Source organism: Mustela putorius, unplaced genomic scaffold (genome assembly GCF_011764305.1).
Source record: "Mustela putorius furo isolate JIRA1106 unplaced genomic scaffold, ASM1176430v1.1 tig00000450_pilon_pilon_pilon, whole genome shotgun sequence".
NCBI lineage: Eukaryota > Metazoa > Chordata > Mammalia > Carnivora > Mustelidae > Mustela > Mustela putorius.
The window spans coordinates 26214433-26227075 of NW_025421385.1; the positions used below are offsets into that span (position 1 = coordinate 26214433).

General features: G+C 39.9%; 1 long non-coding RNA gene across 1 annotated transcript in view; it reads right to left on the reverse strand.

Annotated features, from left to right (window-relative positions):
• The window catches only part of LOC106005877, a 73482-nt gene that overhangs the window by 3429 nt on the left and 57410 nt on the right, over positions 1–12643 (reverse strand). The window contains exon 3 of the long non-coding RNA XR_006606846.1: positions 4037–4142. This is a non-coding gene — a long non-coding RNA (uncharacterized LOC106005877). The remainder of the gene's footprint in view (positions 1–4036; positions 4143–12643) is intronic.

The following is a 12643-nucleotide window of genomic DNA, read 5'->3' on the forward strand; positions in this document are numbered from 1 at the left end:
GATCCAGGAGCTGCTGTGTATTTGATAAATTCAGAATAACTCTTTTAATGAAGGAGCTAATGGAGTCAACAACTAGAAAAGGCACCATTGGAGGGAAGTTGGTAAATATAATGGGGGAAGAAATCAAGCAAAATGTAAATAAGCAACCCAAATATTTATTGGAAAATGTTGCTAGGACATCAGAAATTTTAAAAGATCCACTTAAATAAATACCCAAGGGTCTCTCACTTTACATCATGTGCTGGGAACTGCCAAAGCCCTATCATGATGACCAGGGTACACCACTCTGGGCCTGGAATGTGGCTAATGTACTTTACTCCATTGTTCTACAATCTGACAGTAGGAGTAATATGCTTAGGAAATTGTTGCTGAGGCTGAAGTCTTAAAAAAGTGTTAGTCAAGGGGCTGGGTGTGTGAGGGTTAGCCAACTCTGTATAATGAAAGGGATGCTGATTCTGGCCATTTTTATGTCTCCACCTAAATGAAAAACATGGTGTTCTGGCTTGCCATTTGGATCTTAACCCAGAGCACCTGAAGCAAGAGTCTACAAAGCAAAATGCAAAACCACAAAAGAAAGTGGAAAAATGGGACTTTACTGAAGGTGTCTGCTTGGGAGTGAGGCCAGCAAATACTCTTGCTACATACTTTATTTATTATTATTAATTTTTTTTGCCACATACTTTAAATAGAATGTGAAAAAATCTGTGACGCAAAAATTCAGTAGAAAGAATAAAATCTAAATGACGAATCTGGACATGAAAGTAAGGAAGCAGGACAAAACTTAAGTCATTTCCTGGTATCAACTTTCTGAATGTTAGTTACAGATGGCACATAGAAACAAAGTATGGAGATCTGATGGATAGAAAACTTTGTAGCCAGCCGTATGATGCGAGGACAAAGACTCAGCACATTTCTTAACTCTGCCATCAGAGGAAGTGGGGCATTATTTATAATTATTTATACATGGTTTCTTCTCAGTTTAACAAATGTGTTTAAGGCAGAAGACTACAAGATCTGGGTGTCCAGAATCAAACTCCACCCCCATAACAAATATGCACAAATTGATGGCTCTGGAGAGATACAACAGAAAGGGAGAAAGATGTGTACAACTCAGACAGGTGTGCCCTGAAAAAGGTCTTGTTAAGGAAGCAAAGTGAAACATCATAAAAGCGAGGGTCCAAGGACAAATAGGAAAATCCTATCCCATTGGGTGAAAATAGATGGAGAAAACTGAGGAACTGAAACAATCCTCGGGCTGTACTTGTTGCCTATCTAGACCTTAGACTCACATCTATCAAATAAGTTGGATTAGACAACCTCTGAGGTCAGATTCAGCTTGAAATTTCAATACTAAATGATATGTGGGCATCAGCAGAATACAGAAGAACTAGAGCACAGCAGAGTTATCCCATGAAATGTCTTCTATGACAAACTACATTAAAACCAATACAAAGCCCCCGTTCCAAGGTGGAGTTTGAGTAAAATATGGAGCACCGTGGGATTTATGCTACAAAGACTTTTTGAAGTCGGTTCTCTGGCACCATGAGGAGGAGGCTACAAATGCAAGAGATGAGAGAGAAAGTATAAGGAAACAAAATTTTTTTAACCTGATATTTACAATGAGTTCACATTTAATATCTTTTAAATTTTCATTGGTTGGGGGGCAAGAAGAAGAAATGCAAAGTTGTTTCATAATTTTAAAAAATTATAAGCACAACTTTAAAGCACTTCACAAATACACAGGAATTCCTATTTTTATCATGTAACTAGTTCAGTGGGAACACAGGCGCTCCAACTTCCCAGTGTACTCAGCACTTCCTTGGGGGACATTCAAACACATGCTAAAAAGCAGCAGTTGATGACCACCATTATAGACGGGCTCTTTCTTTCTTTCTTTCTTTTTTCCTTTTTTTTTTTAAGTTTTTTTTTTTTTTAATTCATTTGATAAAGAGACAAAGAGAGCACAAGCAGGCGGAGAAGGAGTGAGAGAGGGAGAAGCAACTCCCCACTGAGCAGGGAGCCTGACATGGGGCTTGATCCAGAACCTGGAGATCATGACCTGAGCTGAAGGCAGATGCTTAGCCATCTGAGCCACCCAGGTGCCCCATAGATGGGCTCTTAAAACAACAAATATGGCAAAATAAAAATCTTTATTGATGGAGGGCCAAATGACACTAAATGCAAAGGAACAAGTTGAAGGTCCTAGAAGAGCTTAAATTTTTAGTATCTGAGATCAACATTAGCATGAATATTAGCGCAAGTTTACGAATGGTTTAAAGTAAGCTTTTAGAAGTCTCTCGTGCTTTTAGCTGAGCTCTTAGAAATCTCTTGTGCTTTCATCCAAACTACGGAACAAGAGAGAATGCATTTCAAAACAAATAAATGGTAATAACGTTACACCAAACATCCTACATATTAGATAGACCTAACACTTGAGAACACATGGCAATTTTCTGGGTTGTTTTCTTACTTAGCTGTCTTTCTGACGCTTCCGTCTCTCCTCCTGTCATCCTTGCCAAAGATCATCAGTGAGGATACAATGGAAGTTTCCTTGCATTAAAACGAGAGTCTACACTGCTACACTCAATATGCTGTCACAAGTATAGGCAGCTGCACCAAGCCAAGAAGCAGCCTAAATGTTTAATGAAGCAGGAAAGTCATTCTTCAGTTGTAATGCAGACCCACTAGATGGTCTGAAAAGATCACCTCTGTTTGTTTTAAACTGGGAATAGATTGCTGAATATTTAATGAGCGCCACAGTATTTTCCTCTGTGAAGGGCCGAGCAAGGGTCAGGTTATGGCTGCCTGCTGCTCCTGCAATTTCCGATTCCCTCAGGTTTATTAAAGGTGGGAGAAATCAAGGTCAAACTAAGACCATCTTCAGCACATCCTCTGTAGTACTGTATCCATGGAAAGAAAAATGGGAGGGCACATGCCTGTCCTAATGAAGAATTGTTAAGAATTAGGAGCAATCTTTCAGGAAAACCAAAGTGGAGGCCACACATTTACTCCCCTTATTCACAAAAGCGGGGAAGAACAACAGGGTTAGGAAAGAGAAGCCATCACGCGTCCTTGCGACTCCGCTAGGAAAGAGAGCTTGCATCCAGCTGGCTCCATTACTTACTTATTTGTGGTATTAAGGACCCCATACTACCTGAACAATTCTAGCCCAAGAAAAAAGTACTTTAGTGAACAATTTATCCATAACCAGATACCATCTTTAACTGATTTAGAATCTGTTGCAGTGAGATGGGTGAGAAGTCACAGGGGTTTGGATAAGGATGACAGCAGTAGAAGTGGAAGCAAGAGGCATTTGCTAGTTGACCTGTTAGAGAGTGGGGGGTGGGGGGAAGCAGGGGCCCCTGGGTGGCTTCGTGAGTTAAGCATCTGACTCCTGATTTCAGCTCAGGTAGTGATCTCTGGGTTGTGGAATCAAGGCCCATGTCAAGTCCCCAGGCAGGCTCCACACTCAGTGGGGAGTCTGCTTAGGATTCTCCCTCTCCCTCTCCTTGTGCCCCTCTCCCACCTCTCTCTCTCTCTAATAAATGAAATCTTTAAAAAAAAGAAAGAAAGAAAGGCAGTGTGGCTGTGTGGTTCTGTTGGCTAAGCATCTGCCTTCAGCTCAGGTCATAATCCCAGGGTCCTGGGATTGAGTCCCATATTGGGCTCTCTGCTTAGCAGGGAGCCTGCTTCCCCCTCTCCCACTGCCCCTCCCCCTGCTTGTTCTCTCTCTCTTTCTCTCACAAATAAATAAATAAAATATTTTTAAAAACTAAAAAATGAACTTTAAAAAGAAAAAAATCATCAAGGATGACTCTAAGGTTTTGGCCAGACCATCTACTGAGGACAAGGAGCGAGAAAAGCAGTTAGAAGAGGAAAATAAAGAGTATAGTTTTAAACAATGATAAATTTGAAATGCCCTTTAGACAACCAAACCTAGGTGTCTACTAGCCAGTTGGATATACTGAGCTGTCATTCTGAGTCAAGATATTTGGGATGCACATTGTAGTAATGGAATATAATTAAATAAAATCACCTGGGTAATGGAGACCAGAAGAACTCTGAATACTGAGCCTGAGGCACTCCAACATTTAGTGGTCAGGAAGTTGAAAGGAATTCTCCAAGGAAATTGAGGAGGGGTCCTAGTATGTAGGAAGACAGAAGAAGTAGGTAAAGTTAGTCACATGAATAAATTGTTTCAAAGAGAAAGTAATGATATGTCAAATGTTCCTGGTAGGTTAAAAAATGTGAACTGAGAATTAGTTATTGGATTTGGTAACATGGAAGTCATTGGTGACTTTGATAAGCATCTTTGAAGAGTGGCCAAGAAAAAAGCCTGAATGGAGAGGGCTCAGAAGGGGAGAAAGTGGAGAATGTGAGGTATAGATGGATATTTCAAAGGATTTTGGTGCAATGGTAAGTGAGGAAACGGTAGAGTGACTACAATGGCAGATGAAGTCAAGCAGAAAGACTTTTGTTGTTTTGTTCTGTTCTGTTTTGAATGGGAGATATTACCCTGTATTTGTATGATGATCAAAATAATCAGAAGTGAAGAAAGAACTGACAGTGAGGAAGGAGACTGATGTCCTGCAGTAAGCAGAAACTGATGGCATTGATGCACAAATGGAGGGGTAGCATTCATACAGGAGCATGGACAGTCATCCACTGTAACAGAAGGGAAGCAGTCGTAGGTCCACAGGGGAGCAGATTAGTAGATATAATGGAGGTGTGTTGAAGTCACTTTTGAATTGCTTCTATTTTATAAGGTTCTTATATTTTTCAGGAAGTGGATTATCTCATGTAGAATGTTCTCTTTTTCATGTAGAATATTTTTTAAGAGTTTATTTATTTATTTGACAGAGAACACAAGTAGGCAGAGAATCAGGCAGAGAGAGACGAAGGGAAGCAGGCTCCCTGCTGATCAGAGACTCCAATGTGGGGCTCGATCCCAGGACCCTGAGATCATGACCTGAGCCAAAGGCAGAAGCTTAACCCACAGAGACACCCAGGAACCCCTCATGTAGAGTATTTTTGGCTGGAAAAAGCAACATATCCAAACAAAAGTGGCTTAAATAATGGGACCATTATAGGAAATTCCAAAGTAGACCAGTCTACTTCCAAACCAGTCCAAGGTTGTTTTTTTTTTTTTTTTCCCTGTAGCTCAGGGATGACTCCAAAGATCCAGGCTCTTACGGAATTTCCATTTGTAGTCCTCAAGTTGGGTTCTCCAACTTGTCCCTTCATGATTGCAAGATGGCTGCTCCAAACATAAGAGTATCTTGTGGAAGAAGAGAGGCATAGAGGAAGAATAGCAGCATTGCTCCTTATATGTCTCTTTTTTCTAGGCAGGAGCCCTTTCCCAACCAGCAGGCTTCCTCTCAGTCCCACGGGTGATGATTCTGTCTCATACTGTGTCCTTGATGGTAGATAGACCCGGCAAAGTGAGCATCTGGTATTTCTGACACTTTAGTGGGGAAGTCTGAAGATTAGCCTTTGGGTTGGGTATCAACATTACCAGCCCCCAAAGTAGAGATACTGATTAATCTTGGAAAAAATTAACAGGTATGAATTTTAAAATTTAAGGATAACTACTAAAAAATAGAAATAAAGTGAATAACTTCCTTATTTTGGCTTGAAATGAAGGACAATTTACGAAACAGGGGCAAAATGATTTGTCCAAGGTCAAGTAGGTAAGACAGAAAACTAGTGCTCATACATCTGGATGCCTAATCTAGAACTCTTTCTGCAAAAACAGCTAGTCCTTTGATTTATTGTTCTTACAGTTATACCCAGTGGTTATATTACTATCATTAAGTGAGCAGTCTTCCTGTTACACACACACACACACACACACACACACACACACACACACCACCAATCTCCTGATTCATTGTCACAAGACATTTGCTTTATATTTCAAAAGCAATGATGAAGTTGTATTATTCTATCAGTACTCCCTCCCATCTTCTTTAGACCCAAACTATGCATTCGCACAATACTTAACTAGGGCTAATGAGACAGTCAGAGCCTAAGCACTGTTCAGCTTTCTTATTTTTCCATCATTTTGTCTTCAACTGCCCTGACTCACTCTTCAGCCTCATTCATCCTCATTTTTATAGACTCCATTTGGGACTGCATCTTGGTAATAGCATTTTTTATTTCAGTCTCACTGGATTTTAGTTCTTTTATTTCTACAGTAAGGGATTTTATGCTTTTTTCAAGCCCAGCTATTATATCTATCTTTATAATCTTTATAAATATATAATATATAATATATAATCTTTATAATTGTTGTTTTAAATTCTAGTTCAGACACCTTACTTATATCCTATTGATTAAGCCTCTGGAAGTGAGTACTACCTCCTATTCTCTCTTTTGGTGTGAATTTCTCCATCTCACCATGTTGTCCAGTAAAGAATAGAATAAAGAAAAACAATAAGCAATAAAAACAACAGTGACAACAGAAAAAAACAAAAAACAGAACAAGAAAAAAAAAACAGGAAACAAAACAAAGCAAAACAAAAAACTAGTTCCTGGATGTGTTTTAGTCTGCTTGTTAAAAGAAACTAGATCTCAAAATAAGAAAGAAAAACATATACATATAAAAAGAAAATGAAATAAAATACAAATGAAAAGCAACAAAAATAAAACATCTATATAATGTATATATAAAAGTGAAAATTTAAAAAGAATGAAAAAGGAGTTGGAAAAATAATAACTAAAAAAATACTGAAACACTAAAGAAAAAAAAATGCTACATATTGTTTTCCCAAGAGCTGAAGCTTTGCAGCCCTCTATGATCCATAAATTTGGAGCAAGCCAGTTGTTCCTGCTGGTCTTCTGGGGGAGGGGCCTGCTGCACTGATTCTCAGGTGTCTTTGCCTGGGCAGTATTCCATCCCCCTTGCCAGGGGTCCAGGCTCTGTGTAAGTGGCTCCGGCTTGCACTATGTGGTGCTGTTTTGCTCCCTGAAGGTTTTCAGCACTATGGGTGGGATGAATATGGTGGCACCCGGCTCTCTAGCCCTGGAACTGAAAAGTTCTCACCCTCCACTCTTCAGTGAGCCCTCACATAAAAGCAGTCAATCACTCTTGTCTCCTCAGTTTCCCTCCCAACTCTGTGTTCACCCAGCCTGTGGCTGAGCATTTTGATCTCGGGCATGTGACCCCATTTTGAATCTACAGACCTTATAGACTCCCGCAGCACAGACCCATGCTGGAGGGGGAGGGGGATCTCACCATACATCTGCCTTTTGCTAGACCCCTGCCTAGAGAGCGGTCACCCAATAGTGTAGCGGTTCGTGGTTTATGGCAACACCATGCAGAAAGTCAGCACCTAGACTCACTGTTTGGAGCCCACTTCCCTGCTCCAGTGCTAGGACCTCTGCCATACTCAACACCCCCATTTTTCCTGCAACTCCAAGGGTCCTGAGACCATGCTGTCCCTACCTGTGATTCTGTCCTACTCTGTCACCTGAATACCTTTAAGCCAGGGATGTACTCCACTGTAGTAGACTCCTAAAAGTTTCAATTTTGTGCTCTACTGCTTATAATATTTTGCAGTAGCCTCCTTAAGCAAGCTCCTTCCCCTCCATCATACCCTCAGATATGTCACCCCAGATTCAAGTCTCCATACTTCCTACCTTCCAAAAAATGGTTGCTTTTCTACTTGTAGAATTGTAGCATTTCCTTTCTCAGGTCTCCATTTGATTTCACAGGTGTTCAGACTGATTTGATACCTAGTTGTATTCAAGGCACCAGACAAACTTAGGGTCCCCTTACTCCTCTGTCATCTTAACTCCATCCGGAAAGCCCAAGCACTAAAGAAAGCTGACAGGTCCATATGAACAGTCTACGACCTTGACACAGTTTTACCAACCATCAAATTCCCATATCTCTGAGTCACCACTACCCATCTTGTTCTCCATGCTTTTCATTTCAGAGTCCATGTTTGATGGCCATTCATCCAATTGTGTTTCTTCCCCTCCCCTTTCCTTTCTTTCTTTTCAAAAAAAAAAAAAGAAACTAGGAATTCTAGTACTATGGAATAAGTTTGAGAATGGCCATCCTTGTCATGTTCCTAATACTAGAAAAAAAATTTCTCAGGTGTTCACCATTGAACATGATGTTAGCTGTGGGTTTTTAATATGTGGCCTTTTATTATATTAAGGTATGTTTTCTGTAAGCCTACTTTGTTGAGAGTTTTCATCACGAATGGATGTTGATTTTTGTCAAATGCTTTTTCTGCATGTACTGAGATGATTACATGAGTCTTACCCTTTGTTTTGTTAATGTGGTATATGATGTTGATTGATTTGTATCCCCAGAATAAATCCCACTTGATTGTGATGAATGATCCTTCTAATGTATTGTTGAATGTGATTTGCTAATATTTTGTTGAGGATTTGTACATCTATGTCATCAGGGGTACTGGCTGGTAGTTCTCTCTCTCTCTCTCTTTTTTTTTTTTGTAGGGTCTTTGTCTAATTTTAGTATCAGGGTAATGCTGGTCTAGCAGAAAAACTTTGGAAGCTTTCTTTCCTCTGCTATTTTTTAAAAATAGTTTGAGGAGAATAGTTATTAGTTCCTTTTTAAATGTTTGGTAGAATTCACCTGTGAACCCATCTGGTCCTGGAGTTTTAGCTTTTGGTAGTTTTTTGATTACCAATTCAGTTTCATTCTAGTAATTATTCTGTTCAAATGTTCTATTTCTTTCTGATTTAGTTTTGGAAGATTGTATGTTCCAGGAATATATCTATTTCTTCTAGGTTATCCAATTTATAGTCATCTTTTCTTACTTTTGTTTTTATTGTGGTAAAATATACATAACCTAAAATTTACCATTTTAAGTGTATAATTTAGTGTCATCAATATATTCATATGTTGTGTAACTATCATCACTATCTCTGTCCAGAAGTTTTTAATCATCCCAAACAGAAATTCCATACCCATTAAAAACAACTCCCTATTCCCTCCTCACCAACAGCCCCATGGTAATCACTATTCTACTTTCTATCTCTGTAAGCCTGTCTATTCTAGGTAGTTCATATAAGTGCATCATACAGTTTTTGTCATTTTATGTCTGACTTATTTCACTTAGCATAATGTCTTCAAGGTTTATCCATGAACTTATCAGATTTCACTCCTTTTTATGGCTGAATAATATTCCATTGTAGGTATATGCCACATTTTGTTTACCTATTCACTGTTGATGAACGTTTGGGTCGTTTCTATCTTTTTGCCATGTGTTCATCACCTTGCCTAAGATGGAGGATTGTCTTTCCTTCCTTTATTCTTAACAGTCAGCTCCATTCGTTCCTGGCTTGTTTCCTATAAACCTCATTACTGACCTTACCTACACATTATCCTAGGCTACTTTCGTCATTCTCATTCTGCCATTTTAAGATACAAGACTCCTCCTTCTCCCACATCATTTTGAACACTTCATTTTCCAAAACAAAATGTAATTCTCAGATGCTTCTCAGTGTACACATCCAAGAACAACCAGGGACATACTCTCCTTCCCTCCACACTAACTCAACTGGATTTATTTCAGTCTATACTCTGGTTCATTCAGTCCAAATATTTAGCCAGTATTTACACAGGACCTATTTACCTTCATAAAACAGATCTTTACTACCTCGTTAGAATGTTTCTGTTCCTCTTTTTCCAGCCATCTTCTCAAATGTTCCTAAAACATTTCATTCAATGTTCATAAATCATTTTCCTTTTAAGATTTTATGATAATTCCTGATTGTCACTAACTGTACCAAAAATGCTCTTGATCTTTGTAAATGGATCTATTGCAGAGATACTTGGAGCTAACTCTAAATGTCCATGTGATTATTATACAAGTAAGAACTTGGAATAAGGGTATAATAATCACGCCTTTTTATTTTATGATGTTTTGACCTCTTAAAGGCCTTGCTGGCTAGGGAGAGAATGTTGCTCCTAGAGCTAACTAATTCCTAGAGATAATAAGTATCTCACCTCCAAACATGCCTTTAATATACAAACCAACCAATCACAAGTCCATATCTCCAAACACCCCCTTCATCTAACTCACACACGAAGCCAGTATTTCCCCTGTCCTAAATCAGCCCAGGGCCCAGTATCAGAAAACCACACACCACCATTATTACAACCCAGAGCCCACTGAGATTATCCACACTAGCCACTTCTAAACCGTTCCTCCCACCCTACCTTGCCTTTCCTGCAGGAAACAAATAAAACAAAACAAAACAAAAGGCTCTGGGCCACGCCGTCTGCCTCTCAACCCTATTGGGTGCTTCCCCATGTGGTCTTGTGGGGCATGGCATGCCCTTCCACCCTCTTCTTTTAGGAACTGTGAGAAAAAATTCTTTCAATGGCATTAGCCTTTCTGTGGGATTTCCCTAAATTAAAAGTTCTGAGGGGATAACTGAGTCAAAAGTCCAGTCCAAATCACCAGTGTTATCCATGCATTGCAAAGAGGAGGAAAAGTCATGCCAAGGTTTTTCTACCAACTTGTTCTGCCCAAACAGAATTAAAACCATGCTGTGCATACAGAAGTTAATATATTATGCCTCATGCTGTTTTCTTGAAAGGCCTGCTTACTAATTTGGCCCTTGGCTATTGTCCAGGACGTTTGATTTTAGAAGGGCTCCCACCATTAGCTGATAAGAGTGTCTCACTCTGTCTGAACTATTTGTACAAACAATGTGGTTTATGATAAACACATATTTTCCTTCTAGGAGTGTGGATTTGGGAAGATGCCAGGCAGAGGGTGTCCCCAGTAAAAACCCTGGATGCTGAATCTCTAAAGAACCTCCCTGGTTGGCAACATTCACACTGTCGTGCATCACATTGTTGGGAGAATTAAGGTCATGCTATGTGTCTCCACTGGGAAAGGACCCCAGGAATCTAGCACTCAGTCTTCTTGGATTTTTCCCCACACCCTTTTCCCCTCTGTTGACAGTGTTTGGTATCCTTTCACTATAGTAAATCATAGTCATGAGTACATCTAGGAGCTGAATCCTATGAGTCATGACAGCCATTCTTCCCATTGAGATGCTGTAATTTGTCCTTACTTTTCTAATCAAAGCAATTGTGGCCTACATCCATCATTCACCAAGGCTGACACATACTGTCATCATTTTCAAGGTTCCTCGCTCTCCCTAGAATTATGGAAGAGCCCCGCAAGAAGCTCTCAGTCTGTGGCTATTGCTTCCTGTCCTGGGGCTCAGGCACTCTTTGGCGGTGTCCCTTTCAGTGGTGCTTCCTGCTGTAAGATATGGACATCCCACACCACCCCCTCACGTGCCCTCACAGTTCAGACAACTCAAGGATGAAAACATTCCCTAGAGATTCCTTCCCAGTCCCTTCTTTCTTCTTCTTTCAGACAATTGGCTGAAATCCTTGCTTCTCAGTGTCTGGTCACCAGTTCCTAATTACCTTCATTCCTTCTAGGGACTATGGATCCCAGAGCACCAGAGCAAATTCTAATATCTAATGTATGGGGGTGAGGATGCATGTGTGTGTGTGTGTGTGTGTGTGTGTGTGTGTGTGTGTTTCTGTATGTGTTAAGAAAGCAGAGGGAGAATAAGGGGCGGGGCAGAAAAAAAAATCTATTTTTCTATTCACAACACATTTGATACCAAATGTGTGGATGTTTACCACCAACCAACTTTTCAACTTTCTGGACACTAACTGGGTGTCACATTTTAATGTGATTCAATTCTGACATTGACTGGGGGATTGAGTATCAGACCGTCCAAGCTGAAGGCTCAACCCTACAGCAGGGCCACCCCTGCCAGATGCCGCTCACAAATCTCACACCTCCAGACTTCTGGCTGACTTGGCTACAAATCAGAGGTTTATACGGTTAGATAATTTGCTATACAATGACTCACAGAAATTAGGGAAATGTTTTACTCGGCATTACTTAATTTACTGTATTACTGGTATTACTGATTATATTATATTACTGATTATATTATAAAGGATATATAGATAAACAGCCAAGTGAAGAGGTACAAGAGCAAGGTCCAGAAGGGTCCTGGGCAAAGCAGCTTCTATTCCTGTGAAGTTGGGATATGTCAACCTCTTAGCACATGGATGTGTCCACTGACCAGGAAGCTCTCCGAACCCCATCATTTAGAGTTTTAATGGAGACTTCATTAGGTAAACGCAATTGACGAAATCATTGATCATTGGTGATTAGTTGCTCTCTGACTCCCCCTAGAGGTCAAGGGTGCAGCTGAAGGTTCTAACCCTCTAAGGGCATGGGTACTCCTCCCACAACCAGCCCTAACCCTCAAGGAGTCATCTCTTAGTATAAAATGAAGTATGGCTGAAAGGGGCTTATTATGAAAAGCAAGATGCTCCTCTCACCCCTATCACTCAGGAAATTCCAAGGACTTTAGGAGTTCTATGCCAGGAACTGGAGACAAAGACCCAGTATATATTTCTTATCATATCACAAAGTTAGGGGAGAGTGAGTGGGAATTAATCCTTTATATTTGAATCTTCTATAACAGTATGAATAAAGCATAAAATAATAAACCAATAGAAAATAGTAAACCTGAGTTTTATTAAGAAACATTCTGACCAAAGTCATTTACTTATTAAGAACAGTCAGCAATTTTTCTTCCATATCATCTCTCT